The 12,675-nt window shown below is 42.4% G+C and overlaps 1 protein-coding gene across 1 annotated transcript in view; it reads right to left on the bottom strand.

Annotated features, from left to right (window-relative positions):
- The window catches only part of Ziz (dedicator of cytokinesis protein Ziz), a 526,511-nt gene that overhangs the window by 368,712 nt on the left and 145,124 nt on the right, over positions 1 to 12,675 (bottom strand). The gene's annotated exons all lie outside the window — the stretch shown is intronic.

Below are 12,675 nucleotides of genomic sequence, written 5' to 3'. Positions count from 1 at the left end.
TTGATAGAGATGCTCTGTGGAAGGTATTAAGAATATATGGTGTGGGAGGCAAGCTGTTAGAAGCTGTGAAAAGTTTTTATCGAGGATGGAAGGCATGTGTACGTGTAGGAAGAGAGGAAAGTGATTGGTTCTCAGTGAATGTAGGTTTGCGGCAGGGGTGTGTGATGTCTCCATGGTTGTTTAATCTGTTTATGGATGGGGTTGTTGGGAAGGTGAATGCAAGAGTTTTGGAAAGAGGGGCAAGTATGCAATCTGTTATGGATGAGAGAGCTTGGGAAGCAAGTCAGTTGTTGTTCGCTGACGATACAGCCTGGGGGCTGATTCATGTGAGAAACTGCAGAAGCTGGTGACTGAGTTTGGTAAAGTGTGTGAAAGAAGAAAGTTGAGAGTAAATGTGAATAAGAGCAAGATTATCAGGTACAGTAGGGTTGAGGGTCAAGTCAATTGGGAGGTAAGTTTGAATTGAGAAAAACTGGAGGAAGTGAAGTGTTTTAGATATCTGGGAGTGGATTTGGCAGCGGATAGAACCATGGAAGCAGAAATGAATCATAGGGTGGGGGAGGGGGTGAAAATTCTGGGAGCGTTGAAGAATGTGTGGAAGTCGAGAACATTATCTTGGAAAGGAAAAATGGGTATGTTTGAAGGAATAGTGGTTCCAACAATGTTGTATATTTGTGAGGCGTGGGCTATGGATAGAGTTGTGTGCAGGAGGGTGGATGTGCTGGAAATGAGATATTTAAGGACAATATGTGGTGTGAGGTGGTTTGATCGAGTAAATAATAATAGGGTAAGAGAGATGTGTGGTAATAAAAAGAGTGTGGTTGAGAGAGCAGAAGAGGGTGTTTTGAAATGGCTTGGTCACATGGAGAGAATGAGTGAGGAAAGATTGACCAAGAGGATATATGTGTCAGAGGTGGAGGGAACGAGAAGTGGGAGACCAAAGTGGAGGTGGAAAGATGGAGTGAAAAAGATTTTGAGTGATCGGGGCCTAAACATGCAGAAGGGTGAAAGGCGTGCAAGGAATAGAGTGAATTGGAACAATGTGGTATACCAGGGTCGACGTGCCATCAATGGATTGAACCAGGGCATGTGATGCGTCTGGGGTAAACCATGGAAAGTTCTGTGGGACCTGGATGTGGAAAGGGAGCTGTAGTTTCGGTGCAATATTACATGACAGCTAGAGACTGAGTGTGAACGAATGTGGCATTTGTTGTCTTTTCCTAGCGCTAAATCGCACACATGAGGGGGGAGGGGGTTGTTATTTCATGTGTGGCGAGGTGGCGATGGGAATTAATAGAGGCAGACAGTATGAATTATGTACATGTGTATATATGTATATGTCTGTGTGTATATATATATGTATACGTAGAGATGTATAGGTATGTATATTTGCGTGTGTGGATGTGTATGTATATACATGTGTATGTGGGTGGGGTGGGCCATTCGTTCGTCTGTTTCCTTGCACTACCTCGCTAGCGCTGGAGACAGCAATAAAGCAAAATGTATATATAAATATATATTTTTTTTTATTTTATTTTGCTTTGTCGCTGTCTCCCGTGTTTGCGAGGTAGCGCAAGGAAACAGATGAAAGAAATGGCCCAACCCACCCCCATACACAATGTATATACATACACGTCCACACACGCAAATATACATACCTATACATCTCAATGTACATATATATATATATATATATATATATATACACACACACAGACACATACATATATACCCATGCACACAATTCACACTGTCTGCCTTTATTCATTCCCATCGCCACCTTGCCACACATGGAATACCATCCCCCTCCCCCCTCATGTGTGCGAGGTAGCGCTAGGAAAAGACAACAAAGGCCCCATTCGTTCACATTCAGTCTCTAGCTGTCATGAAATAATGCCCGAAACCACAGCTCCCTTCCCACATCCAGGCCCCACACAACTTTCCATGGTTTACCCCAGACACTTCACATGCCCTGATTCAATCCACTGACAGCACGTCAACCCCGGTATACCACATCGATCCAATTCACTCTATTCCTTGCCCACCATTCACCCTCCTGCATGTTCAGGCCCCGATCACTCAAAATCTTTTTCACTCCATCTTTCCACCTCCAATTTGGTCTCCCACTTCTCCTCGTTCCCTCCACCTCCGACACATATATCCTCTTGGTCAATCTTTCCTCACTCATTCTCTCCATGTGCCCAAACCATTTCAAAACACCCTCTTCTGCTCTCTCAACCACGCTCTTTTTATTTCCACACATCTCTCTTACCCTTACATTACTTACTCGATCAAACCACCTCACACCACACATTGTCCTCAAACATCTCATTTCCAGCACTTCCACCCTCCTGCACAAAACTCTATCCATAGCCCACGCCTTGCAACCATAAAACATTGTTGGAACCACTATTCCTTCAAACATACCCATCTTTGCTTTCCGAGATAATGTTCTCGACTTCCACACATTCTTCAAGGCTCCCAGGATTTTCGCCCCCTCCCCCACCCTATGATTCACTTCTGCTTCCATGGTTCCATCCGCTGCCAGATCCACTCCCAGATATCTAAAACACTTTACTTCCTCCAGTTTTTCTCCATTCAAACTTACCTCCCAATTGACTTGACCCTCAACCCTACTGTACCTAATAACCTTGCTCTTATTCACATTTACTCTTAACTTTCTTCTTTCACACACTTTACCAAACTCAGTCACCAGCTTCTTTCTTGCTTTCAAAGTATAATAAATATATATATATATATATATCTTTTTTTTTCTTTTTTGCTTTGTCGCTGTCTCCCGCGTTTGCGAGGTAGCGCAAGGAAACAGACGAAAGAAATGGCCCAACCCACCCCCATACACATGTATATACATACACGTCCACACACGCAAATATACATACCTACACAGCTTTCCATGGTTTACCCCAGACGCTTCACATGCCCTGATTCAATCCACTGACAGCACGTCTACCCCGGTATACCACATCGATCCAATTCACACTATTCCTTGCCCTCCTTTCACCCTCCTGCATGTTCAGGCTCCGATCACACAAAATCTTTTTCACTCAGTCTTTCCTCCTCCAATTTGGTCTCCCACTTCTCCTCATTCCCTCCACCTCCGACACATATATCCTCTTGGTCAATCTTTCCTCACTCATTCTCTCCATGTGCCGAAACCATTTCAAAACACCCTCTTCTGCTCTCTCAACCACGCTCTTTTTATTTCCACACATCTCTCTTACCCTTGCGTTACTTACTCGATCAAACCACCTCACACCACACATTGTCCTCAAACATCTCATTTCCAGCACATCCATCCTCCTGCGCACAACTCTATCCATAGCTCACGCCTCGCAACCATACAACATTGTTGGAACCACTATTCCTTCAAACATACCCATTTTTGCTTTCCGACTTCCACACATTCTTCAACGCTCCCAGGATTTTCGCCCCCTCCCCCACCCTATGATCCACTTCCACTTCCATGGTTCCATCCGCTGCCAGATCCACTCCCAGATATCTAAAACACTTTACTTCCTCCAGTTTTTCTCCATTCAAACTTACCTCCCAATTGACTTGACCCTCAACCCTACTGTACCTAATAACCTTGCTCTTATTCACATTTACTCTTAACTTTCTTCTTTCACACGCTTTACCAAACTCAGTCACCAGCTTCTGCAGTTTCTCACAAGAATCAGCCACCAGCGCTGTATCATCAGCAAACAACAACTGACTCACTTCCCAAGCTCTCTCATCCACAACAGACTTCATACTTGCCCCTCTTTCCAAAACTCTTGCATTCACCTCCCTAACAACCCCATCCATAAACAAATTAAACAACCATGGAGACATCACACACCCCTGCCGCAAACCTACATTCACTGAGAACCAATCACTTTCCTCTCTTCCTACACGTACACATGACTTACATCCTCGATAAAAATTATACACTGCTTCTAACAACTTGCCTCCCACACCATATATTCTTAATACCTTCCTCAGAGCATCTCTTTCATCTCTATCATATGCCTTCTCCAGATCCATAAATGCTACATACAAATCCATTTGCTTTTCTAAGTATTTCTCACATACATTCTTCAAAGCTTATTGAAGCTTATCATTGAAGCTTATTGATACAGTGGTTAAATTGATGAGAACTACTATTGACGTTTGTGTAAATAAATTATACATTTCCTTTTTCCATAGCCAGAGGTTGAACCATCATGTGACATTCATTTCTTTCATTTCATTTCAAGCTAGAAGTTTCAGTTTTCTAAATTGTTTCTTAAATTTTTCATATGTATATATATGTATGTGTGTGTGTGTGTGTATATGTGCGTATGTATGTGTATGTGTGTGTATGTGTATGTATATATATATATATAATTATTTTTTTTTTTTATACTATTCGCCATTTCCCGCATTAGCGAGGTAGCGTTGAGAACAGAGGACTGGGCCTTTGAGGGAATATCCTTACCTGGCCCCCTTCTCTGTTCCCTCTTTTGGAAAATTAAAAAAAAAATGCGAGAGGGGAGGATTTCCAGCCACCCGCTCCCTCCCCTTTTAGTCGCCTTCTACGACATGCAGGGAATACGTGGGAAGTATTCTTTCTCCCCTATCCCCAGGGATAATATATATATATATATATATATATATATATATATATATATATATATATATATATATATATATATATATATATATATATTGTCCCTGGGGATAGGGGTGAAAGAATACTTCCCACGCATTCCTCGCGTGTCGTAGAAAGCGACAAGAGGGGACAGGAGCGGGGGGCCAGAAATCCTCCCCTCCTTGTATTTTTTTTAACTTTCTAAAATGGGAAACAGAAGAAGGAGTCACGCGGGGAGTGCTCATCCTCCTCGAAGGCTCAGATTGGGGTGCCTAAATGTGTGTGGATGTAACCAAGATGTGAAAAAAGGAGAGATAGGTAGTATGTTTGAGGAAAGGAACCTGGATGTTTTGGCTCTGAGTGAAACGAAGCTCAAGGGTAAAGGGGAAGAGTGGTTTGGGAATGTCTTGGGAGTAAAGTCAGGGGTTAGTGAGAGGACAAGAGCAAGGGAAGGAGTAGCAGTACTCCTGAAACAGGAGTTGTGGGAGTATGTGATAGAATGTAAGAAAGTAAATTCTCGATTAATATGGGTAAAACTGAAAGTTGATGGAGAGAGATGGGTGATTATTGGTGCATATGCACCTGGGCATGAGAAGAAAGATCATGAGAGGCAAGTGTTTTGGGAGCAGCTGAATGAGTGTGTTAGTGGTTTTGATGCACGAGACCGGGTTATAGTGATGGGCGATTTGAATGCAAAGGTGAGTAATGTGGCAGTTGAGGGAATAATTGGTATACATGGGGTGTTCAGTGTTGTAAATGGAAATGGTGAAGAGCTTGTAGATTTATGTGCTGAAAAAGGACTGATGATTGGGAATACCTGGTTTAAAAAGCGAGATATACATAAGTATACTTATGTAAGTAGGAGAGATGGCCAGAGAGCGTTATTGGATTACGTGTTAATCGACAGGCGCGCGAAAGAGAGACTTTTGGATGTTAATGTGCTGAGAGGTGCAACTGGAGGGATGTCTGATCATTATCTTGTGGAGGCAAAGGTGAAGATTTGTAGGGGTTTTCAGAAAAGAAGAGTGAATGTTGGGGTGAAGAGGGTGGTGAGAGTAAGTGAGCTTGGGAAGGAGACTTGTGTGAGGAAGTACCAGGAGAGACTGAGTACAGAATGGAAAAAGGTGAGAACAATGGAAGTAAGGGGAGTGGGGGAGGAATGGGATGTATTTAGGGAATCAGTGATGGATTGCGCAAAAGATGCTTGTGGCATGAGAAGAGTGGGAGGTGGGTTGATTAGAAAGGGTAGTGAGTGGTGGGATGAAGAAGTAAGAGTATTAGTGAAAGAGAAGAGAGAGGCATTTGGACGATTTTTGCAGGGAAAAAATGAAATTGAGTGGGAGATGTATAAAAGAAAGAGACAGGAGGTCAAGAGAAAGGTGCAAGAGGTGAAAAAAAGGGCAAATGAGAGTTGGGGTGAGAGAGTATCATTAAATTTTAGGGAGAATAAAAAGATGTTCTGGAAGGAGGTAAATAAAGTGCGTAAGACAAGGGAGCAAATGGGAACTTCAGTGAAGGGTGCAAATGGGGAGGTGATAACAAGTAGTGGTGATGTGAGAAGGAGATGGAGTGAGTATTTTGAAGGTTTGTTGAATGCGTTTGATGATAGAGTGGCAGATATAGGGTGTTTTGGTCGAGGTGGTGTGCAAAGTGAGAGGGTTAGGGAAAATGATTTGGTAAACAGAGAAGAGGTAGTAAAAGCTTTGCGGAAGATGAAAGCCGGCAAGGCAGCAGGTTTGGATGGTATTGCAGTGGAATTTATTAAAAAAGGGGGTGACTGTATTGTTGACTGGTTGGTAAGGTTATTTAATGTATGAATGACTCATGGTGAGGTGCCTGAGGATTGACGGAATGCGTGCATAGTGCCATTGTACAAAGGCAAAGGGGATAAGAGTGAGTGCTCAAATTACAGAGGTATAAGTTTGTTGAGTATTCCTGGTAAACTATATGGGAGGGTATTGATTGAGAGGGTGAAGGCATGTACAGAGCATCAGATTGGGGAAGAGCAGTGTGGTTTCAGAAGTGGTAGAGGATGTGTGGATCAGGTGTTTGCTTTGAAGAATGTATGTCAGAAATACTTAGAAAAGCAAATGGATTTGTATGTAGCATTTATGGATCTGGAGAAGGCATATGATACAGTTGATAGAGATGCTCTGTGGAAGGTATTAAGAATATATGGTGTGGGAGGCAAGTTGTTAGAAGCAGTGAAAAGTTTTTATCGAGGATGTAAGGCATGTGTACGTGTAGGAAGAGAGGAAAGTGATTGGTTCTCAGTGAATGTAGGTTTGCGGCAGGGGTGTGTGATGTCTCCATGGTTGTTTAATTTGTTTATGGATGGGGTTGTTAGGGAGGTAAATGCAAGAGTCCTGGAAAGAGGGGCAAGTATGAAGTCTGTTGGGGATGAGAGAGCTTGGGAAGTGAGTCAGTTGTTGTTCGCTGATGATACAGCGCTGGTGGCTGATTCATGTGAGAAACTGCAGAAGCTGGTGACTGAGTTTGGTAAAGTGTGTGGAAGAAGAAAGTTGAGAGTAAATGTGAATAAGAGCAAGGTTATTAGGTACAGTAGGGGTGAGGGTCAAGTCAATTGGGAGGTGAGTTTGAATGGAGAAAAACTGGAGGAAGTGAAGTGTTTTAGATATCTGGGAGTGGATCTGTCAGCGGATGGAACCATGGAAGCGGAAGTGGATCATAGGGTGGGGGAGGGGGCGAAAATTTTGGGAGCCTTGAAAAATGTGTGGAAGTCGAGAACATTATCTCGGAAAGCAAAAATGGGTATGTTTGAGGGAATAGTGGTTCCAACAATGTTGTATGGTTGCGAGGCGTGGGCTATGGATAGAGATGTGCGCAGGAGGATGGATGTGCTGGAAATGAGATGTTTGAGGACAATGTGTGGTGTGAGGTGGTTTGATCGAGTAAGTAACGTAAGGGTAAGAGAGATGTGTGGAAATAAAAAGAGCGTGGTTGAGAGAGCAGAAGAGGGTGTTTTGAAATGGTTTGGGCACATGGAGAGAATGAGTGAGGAGAGATTGACCAAGAGGATATATGTGTCGGAGGTGGAGGGAACGAGGAGAAGAGGGAGACCAAATTGGAGGTGGAAAGATGGAGTGAAAAAGATTTTGTGTGATCGGGGCCTGAACATGCAGGAGGGTGAAAGGGGGGCAAGAAATAGAGTGAATTGGAGTCATGTGGTATACAGGGGTTGACGTGCTGTCAGTGGATTGAAGCAAGGCATGTGAAGCGTCTGGGGTAAACCATGGAAAGCTGTGTAGGTATGTATATTTGCGTGTGTGGACGTGTGTATGTACATGTGTATGGGGGGGGGTTGGGCCATTTCTTTCGTCTGTTTCCTTGCGCTACCTCGCAAACGCGGGAGACAGCGACAAAGTATAAAAAAAAAAAAAAAAAAAAAAATATATAAAAAATATATATATATATTTTTTTTTTTCATACTATTCGCCATTTCCCGCGTTTGCGAGGTAGCGTTAAGAACAGAGGACTGGGCCTTAGAGGGAAAATCCTCACCTGGCCCCCTTCTCTGTTCCTTCTTTTGGAAAATTAAAAAAAAAATGAGAGGGGAGGATTTCCAGCCACCCGCTCCCTCCCCTTTTAGTCGCCTTCTACTACACGCAGGGAATACGTGGGAAGTATTCTTTCTCCCCTATCCCCAGGGATAATATATATATATATATATATATATATATATATATATATATATATATATATATATATTTTTTTTTTTTTTTTTTTTTTTTTTTATACTTTGTCGCTGTCTCCCGCGTCTGCGAGGTAGCGCAAGGAAACAGACGAAAGAAATGGCCTAACCCCCCCCCCCCATACACATGTACATACACATGTCCACACACGTGTATACATACCTACACAGCTTTCCATGGTCCACCCCAGACGCCTCACATGCCTTGATTCACTCCACTGACAGCACGTCAACCCCTGTATACCACATCGCTCCAATTCACTCTATTCCTTGCCCTCCTTACACCCTCCTGCATGTTCAGGCCCCGATCACACAAAATCTTTTTCACTCCATCTTTCCACCTCCAATTTGGTCTCCCTCTTCTCCTCGTTCCCTCCACCTCCGACACATATATCCTCTTGGTCAATCTTTCCTCACTCATTCTCTCCATGTGCCCAAACCATTTCAAAACACCCTCTTCTGCTCTCTCAACCACGCTCTTTTTATTTCCACACATCTCTCTTACCCTTACGTTACTTACTCGATCAAACCACCTCACACCACACATTGTCCTCAAACATCTCATTTCCAGCACATCCATCCTCCTGCGCACAACTCTATCCATAGCCCACGCCTCGCAACCATACAACATTGTTGGAACCACTATTCCTTCAAACATACCCATTTTTGCTTTCCGAGTTAATGTTCTCGACTTCCACACATTTTTCAAGGCTCCCAAAATTTTCGCCCCCTCCCCCACCCTATGATCCACTTCCGCTTCCATGGTTCCATCCGCTGACAGATCCACTCCCAGATATCTAAAACACTTCACTTCCTCCAGTTTTTCTCCATTCAAACTTACCTCCCAATTGACTTGACCCTCAACCCTACTGTACCTCATAACCTTGCTCTTATTCACATTTACTCTTAACTTTCTTCTTCCACACACTTTACCAAACTCAGTCACCAGCTTCTGCAGTTTCTCACATGAATCAGCCACCAGCGCTGTATCATCAGCGAACAACAACTGACTCACTTCCCAGGCTCTCTCATCCCCAACAGACTTCATACTTGCCCCTCTTTCCAGGACTCTTGCATTCACCTCCCTAACAACCCCATCCATAAACAAATTAAACAACCATGGAGACATCACACACCCCTGCCGCAAACCTACATTCACTGAGAACCAATCACTTTCCTCTCTTCCTACACGTACACATGCCTTACATCCTCGATAAAAACTTTTCACTGCTTCTAACAACTTGCCTCCCACACCATATATTCTTAATACCTTCCACAGAGCATCTCTATCAACTCTATCATATGCCTTCTCCAGATCCATAAATGCTACATACAAATCCATTTGCTTTTCTAAGTATTTCTCACATACATTCTTCAAAGCAAACACCTGATCCACACATCCTCTACCACTTCTGAAACCGCACTGCTCTTCCCCAATCTGATGCTCTGTACATGCCTTCACCCTCTCAATCAATACCCTCCCATATAATTTACCAGGAATACTCAACAAACTTATACCTCTGTAATTTGAGCACTCACTCTTATCCCCTTTGCCTTTATATATATATATATATATTTAGGTATATATATTTTTTTTTTTTTTTATTATACTTTGTCGCTGTCTCCCGCGTTTGCGAGGTAGCGCAAGGAAACAGACGAAAGAAATGGCCCAACCCCCCCATACACATGTATATACATACGTCCACACACGCAAATATACATACCTACACAGCTTTCCATGGCTTACCCCAGATGCTTCACATGCCTTGATTCAATCCACTGACAGCACGTCAACCCCGGTATACCACATCGCTCCAATTCACTCTATTCCTTACCCTCCTTTCACCCTCCTGCATGTTCAGGCCCCGATCACACAAAATCTTTTTCACTCCATCTTTCCACCTCCAATTTGGTCTCCCTCTTCTCCTTGTTCCCTCCACCTCTGACATATATATCCTCTTGGTCAATCTTTCCTCACTCATCCTCTCCATGTGCCCAAACCACTTCAAAACACCCTCTTCTGCTCTCTCAACCACGCTCTTTTTATTTCCACACATCTCTCTTACCCTTACGTTACTCACTTGATCAAACCACCTCACACCACACATTGTCCTCAAACATCTCCTTTCCAGCACATCCATCCTCCTGCGCACAACTCTATCCATAGCCCACGCCTCGCAACCATACAACATTGTTGGAACCACTATTCCTTCAAACATACCCATTTTTGCTTTCCGAGATAATGTTCTCGACTTCCACACATTCTTCAAGGCCCCCAGAATTTTCGCCCCCTCCCCCACCCTATGATCCACTTCCGCTTCCATGGTTCCATCCGCTGCCAGATCCACTCACAGATATCTAAAACACTATATATATTTAGGTATATATATATATTTAGGTATATATATTCATATTTATTTCATATATATTTCACATATTTAAAATCTATTAAATACTAAACAGTTTCCCTTCCCTGTAACTTTACATATGGTACCCATTTTGGCTGCACACAGAAGGTGATCTTTCCATGTAAATTCATTTATATGAAAGGGGTTGAGGGAGAAGGAATTCCTTATTCCTTGTGCATCATAGAAGGTGAATAAGAGGGGTGGGAGTATGGGGTTGAAACCCCCTTCTTTTATTTCAATTCTTTATCTAAAAGGTGGAACAGAAGAAGCAAAGGAAGGAGTTTTCATCCTCCTCAAAGGCTCAGGCTGAGATGTCAAAGTGTGTGTGTGAATGAAACCAAGATGACAGGAAGGGAAAGCTAAGAAGTAAGTTTGAGGAAAGGAACCTGGATGTTCTGGCTCTGAGTGTAACAAAGCTCAAGGGTAAAGGTGAAGAATGGTTTGGGAAAGTCTAAGGAGTAAAGTCAGGGGTTTATGTAAGGGCAAGAACTAAGCAAGGTGGTAATACTACTGATCAAACGTGAGTGGTGGGAATGTGTGAAAGAGTGTAGGGAAGTGAGCGCCAGACTGATGTCGGTAAAATGAAAGTGGGTTCATTGAGATAGACAATTATTAGTGCTTATGCACCTGGTCATGAGAAGGAGAAGGATGAGAGACTACCATTTTTAAAGCAGCTAAGTGAGTATGTCAGCAGTTTTGATGCAAGAGACTGAGTATTAGTCATGGGTGACTTAAACGCGAGAGTGAGTAAAGTGGCAAATGAGGGTATAATTTAGGGACATGGGGTATTCAGTGAGGTGAAAAGGAATGGTGAACAGCTTGTGAAGCTCTATGCTGGAAAAGGACTGGTGATTGGGAACATCTGTGTATATAAGAGGGACATACATAAGTATGCATGGGTGTGTAGGAGAAATGGTAAGAGGGCATCAACTGGTTTAGCAGTAACTGATAAGCATGCAAAAGAGACTCTTGGATGTCTGATCATTACTTGATGGAGGTCTGGGTAAAGATTTGCAGAAGTTTTCAGAAGAGAGGAAAGTATATGAGTGAAAAGAGGATGGTGAAAGTAAGTCAACTTGGAAAACAGACTTGTGTGAAGAAATACCAGAAGAGACTGGGCATAGAATTACAAAAAGTCAGGGTAAACCAAGCCAGGGTATGTGAAGCATCTAAACTAAACCATGAAAAACTCTGTGGGGACTGATTGTTGATGGGTAGCTGTGGTTTCAGTGCATTACACATGAGTGGATGCGGCCTATTTTCATCTGTTCCTGTCATTACCCCGTTACACATAAAACGACAATCAAATGTAAAAAAATATATAAATGTAGTCTAAAAAGGAACAACTCCAGAAAAAAAGTGAATTACATCAAAAAGTACACTAATTATAACAATACAGTCCTATTCAATACATCGGAAACTTTGGTTTATGAAAAAAACATTCAGAGCAAATAGAAACAAATTCACAAAGGAATGTATGACAATTCATGTCCATAATAAGCTAGAAGGAAAGCAATAAAGACGAGACAAAAAGCAAGATCATTATATTGAGTATTCCAGCCACAAACATAATAAACTTAGTAATGTTATACAAGCCACCAAAAACAAAGCTAAATGACTCAAGAAATTCGAACAGAAATTGGAGAAAACTATATACGATTAAGTAAAGCGGACCCAATAATCATGCAGACAGGGAAGTTTACCTTCCATGTGACTGAGTGGCAGGAGAGATAAGTAGTTAGGGATGGAGATACAAAGAAAAGAATAATGGATCACTGGATGAAAGAGAACAGTTCTAATGAACATTTAATCTATGTGAATCATTCAGCCTTGTGCAAATACACTACAAACCAACAAGAGGGAACAATATAAATATAAGTATTATCTTTACATATGACATGGCACTGTTTTCATATATAGTAAAT

Source organism: Panulirus ornatus, chromosome 13 (assembly GCF_036320965.1).
Source record: "Panulirus ornatus isolate Po-2019 chromosome 13, ASM3632096v1, whole genome shotgun sequence".
Classification (NCBI taxonomy): domain Eukaryota; kingdom Metazoa; phylum Arthropoda; class Malacostraca; order Decapoda; family Palinuridae; genus Panulirus; species Panulirus ornatus.
This window is presented reverse-complemented; position numbering and strand designations above follow the sequence as displayed.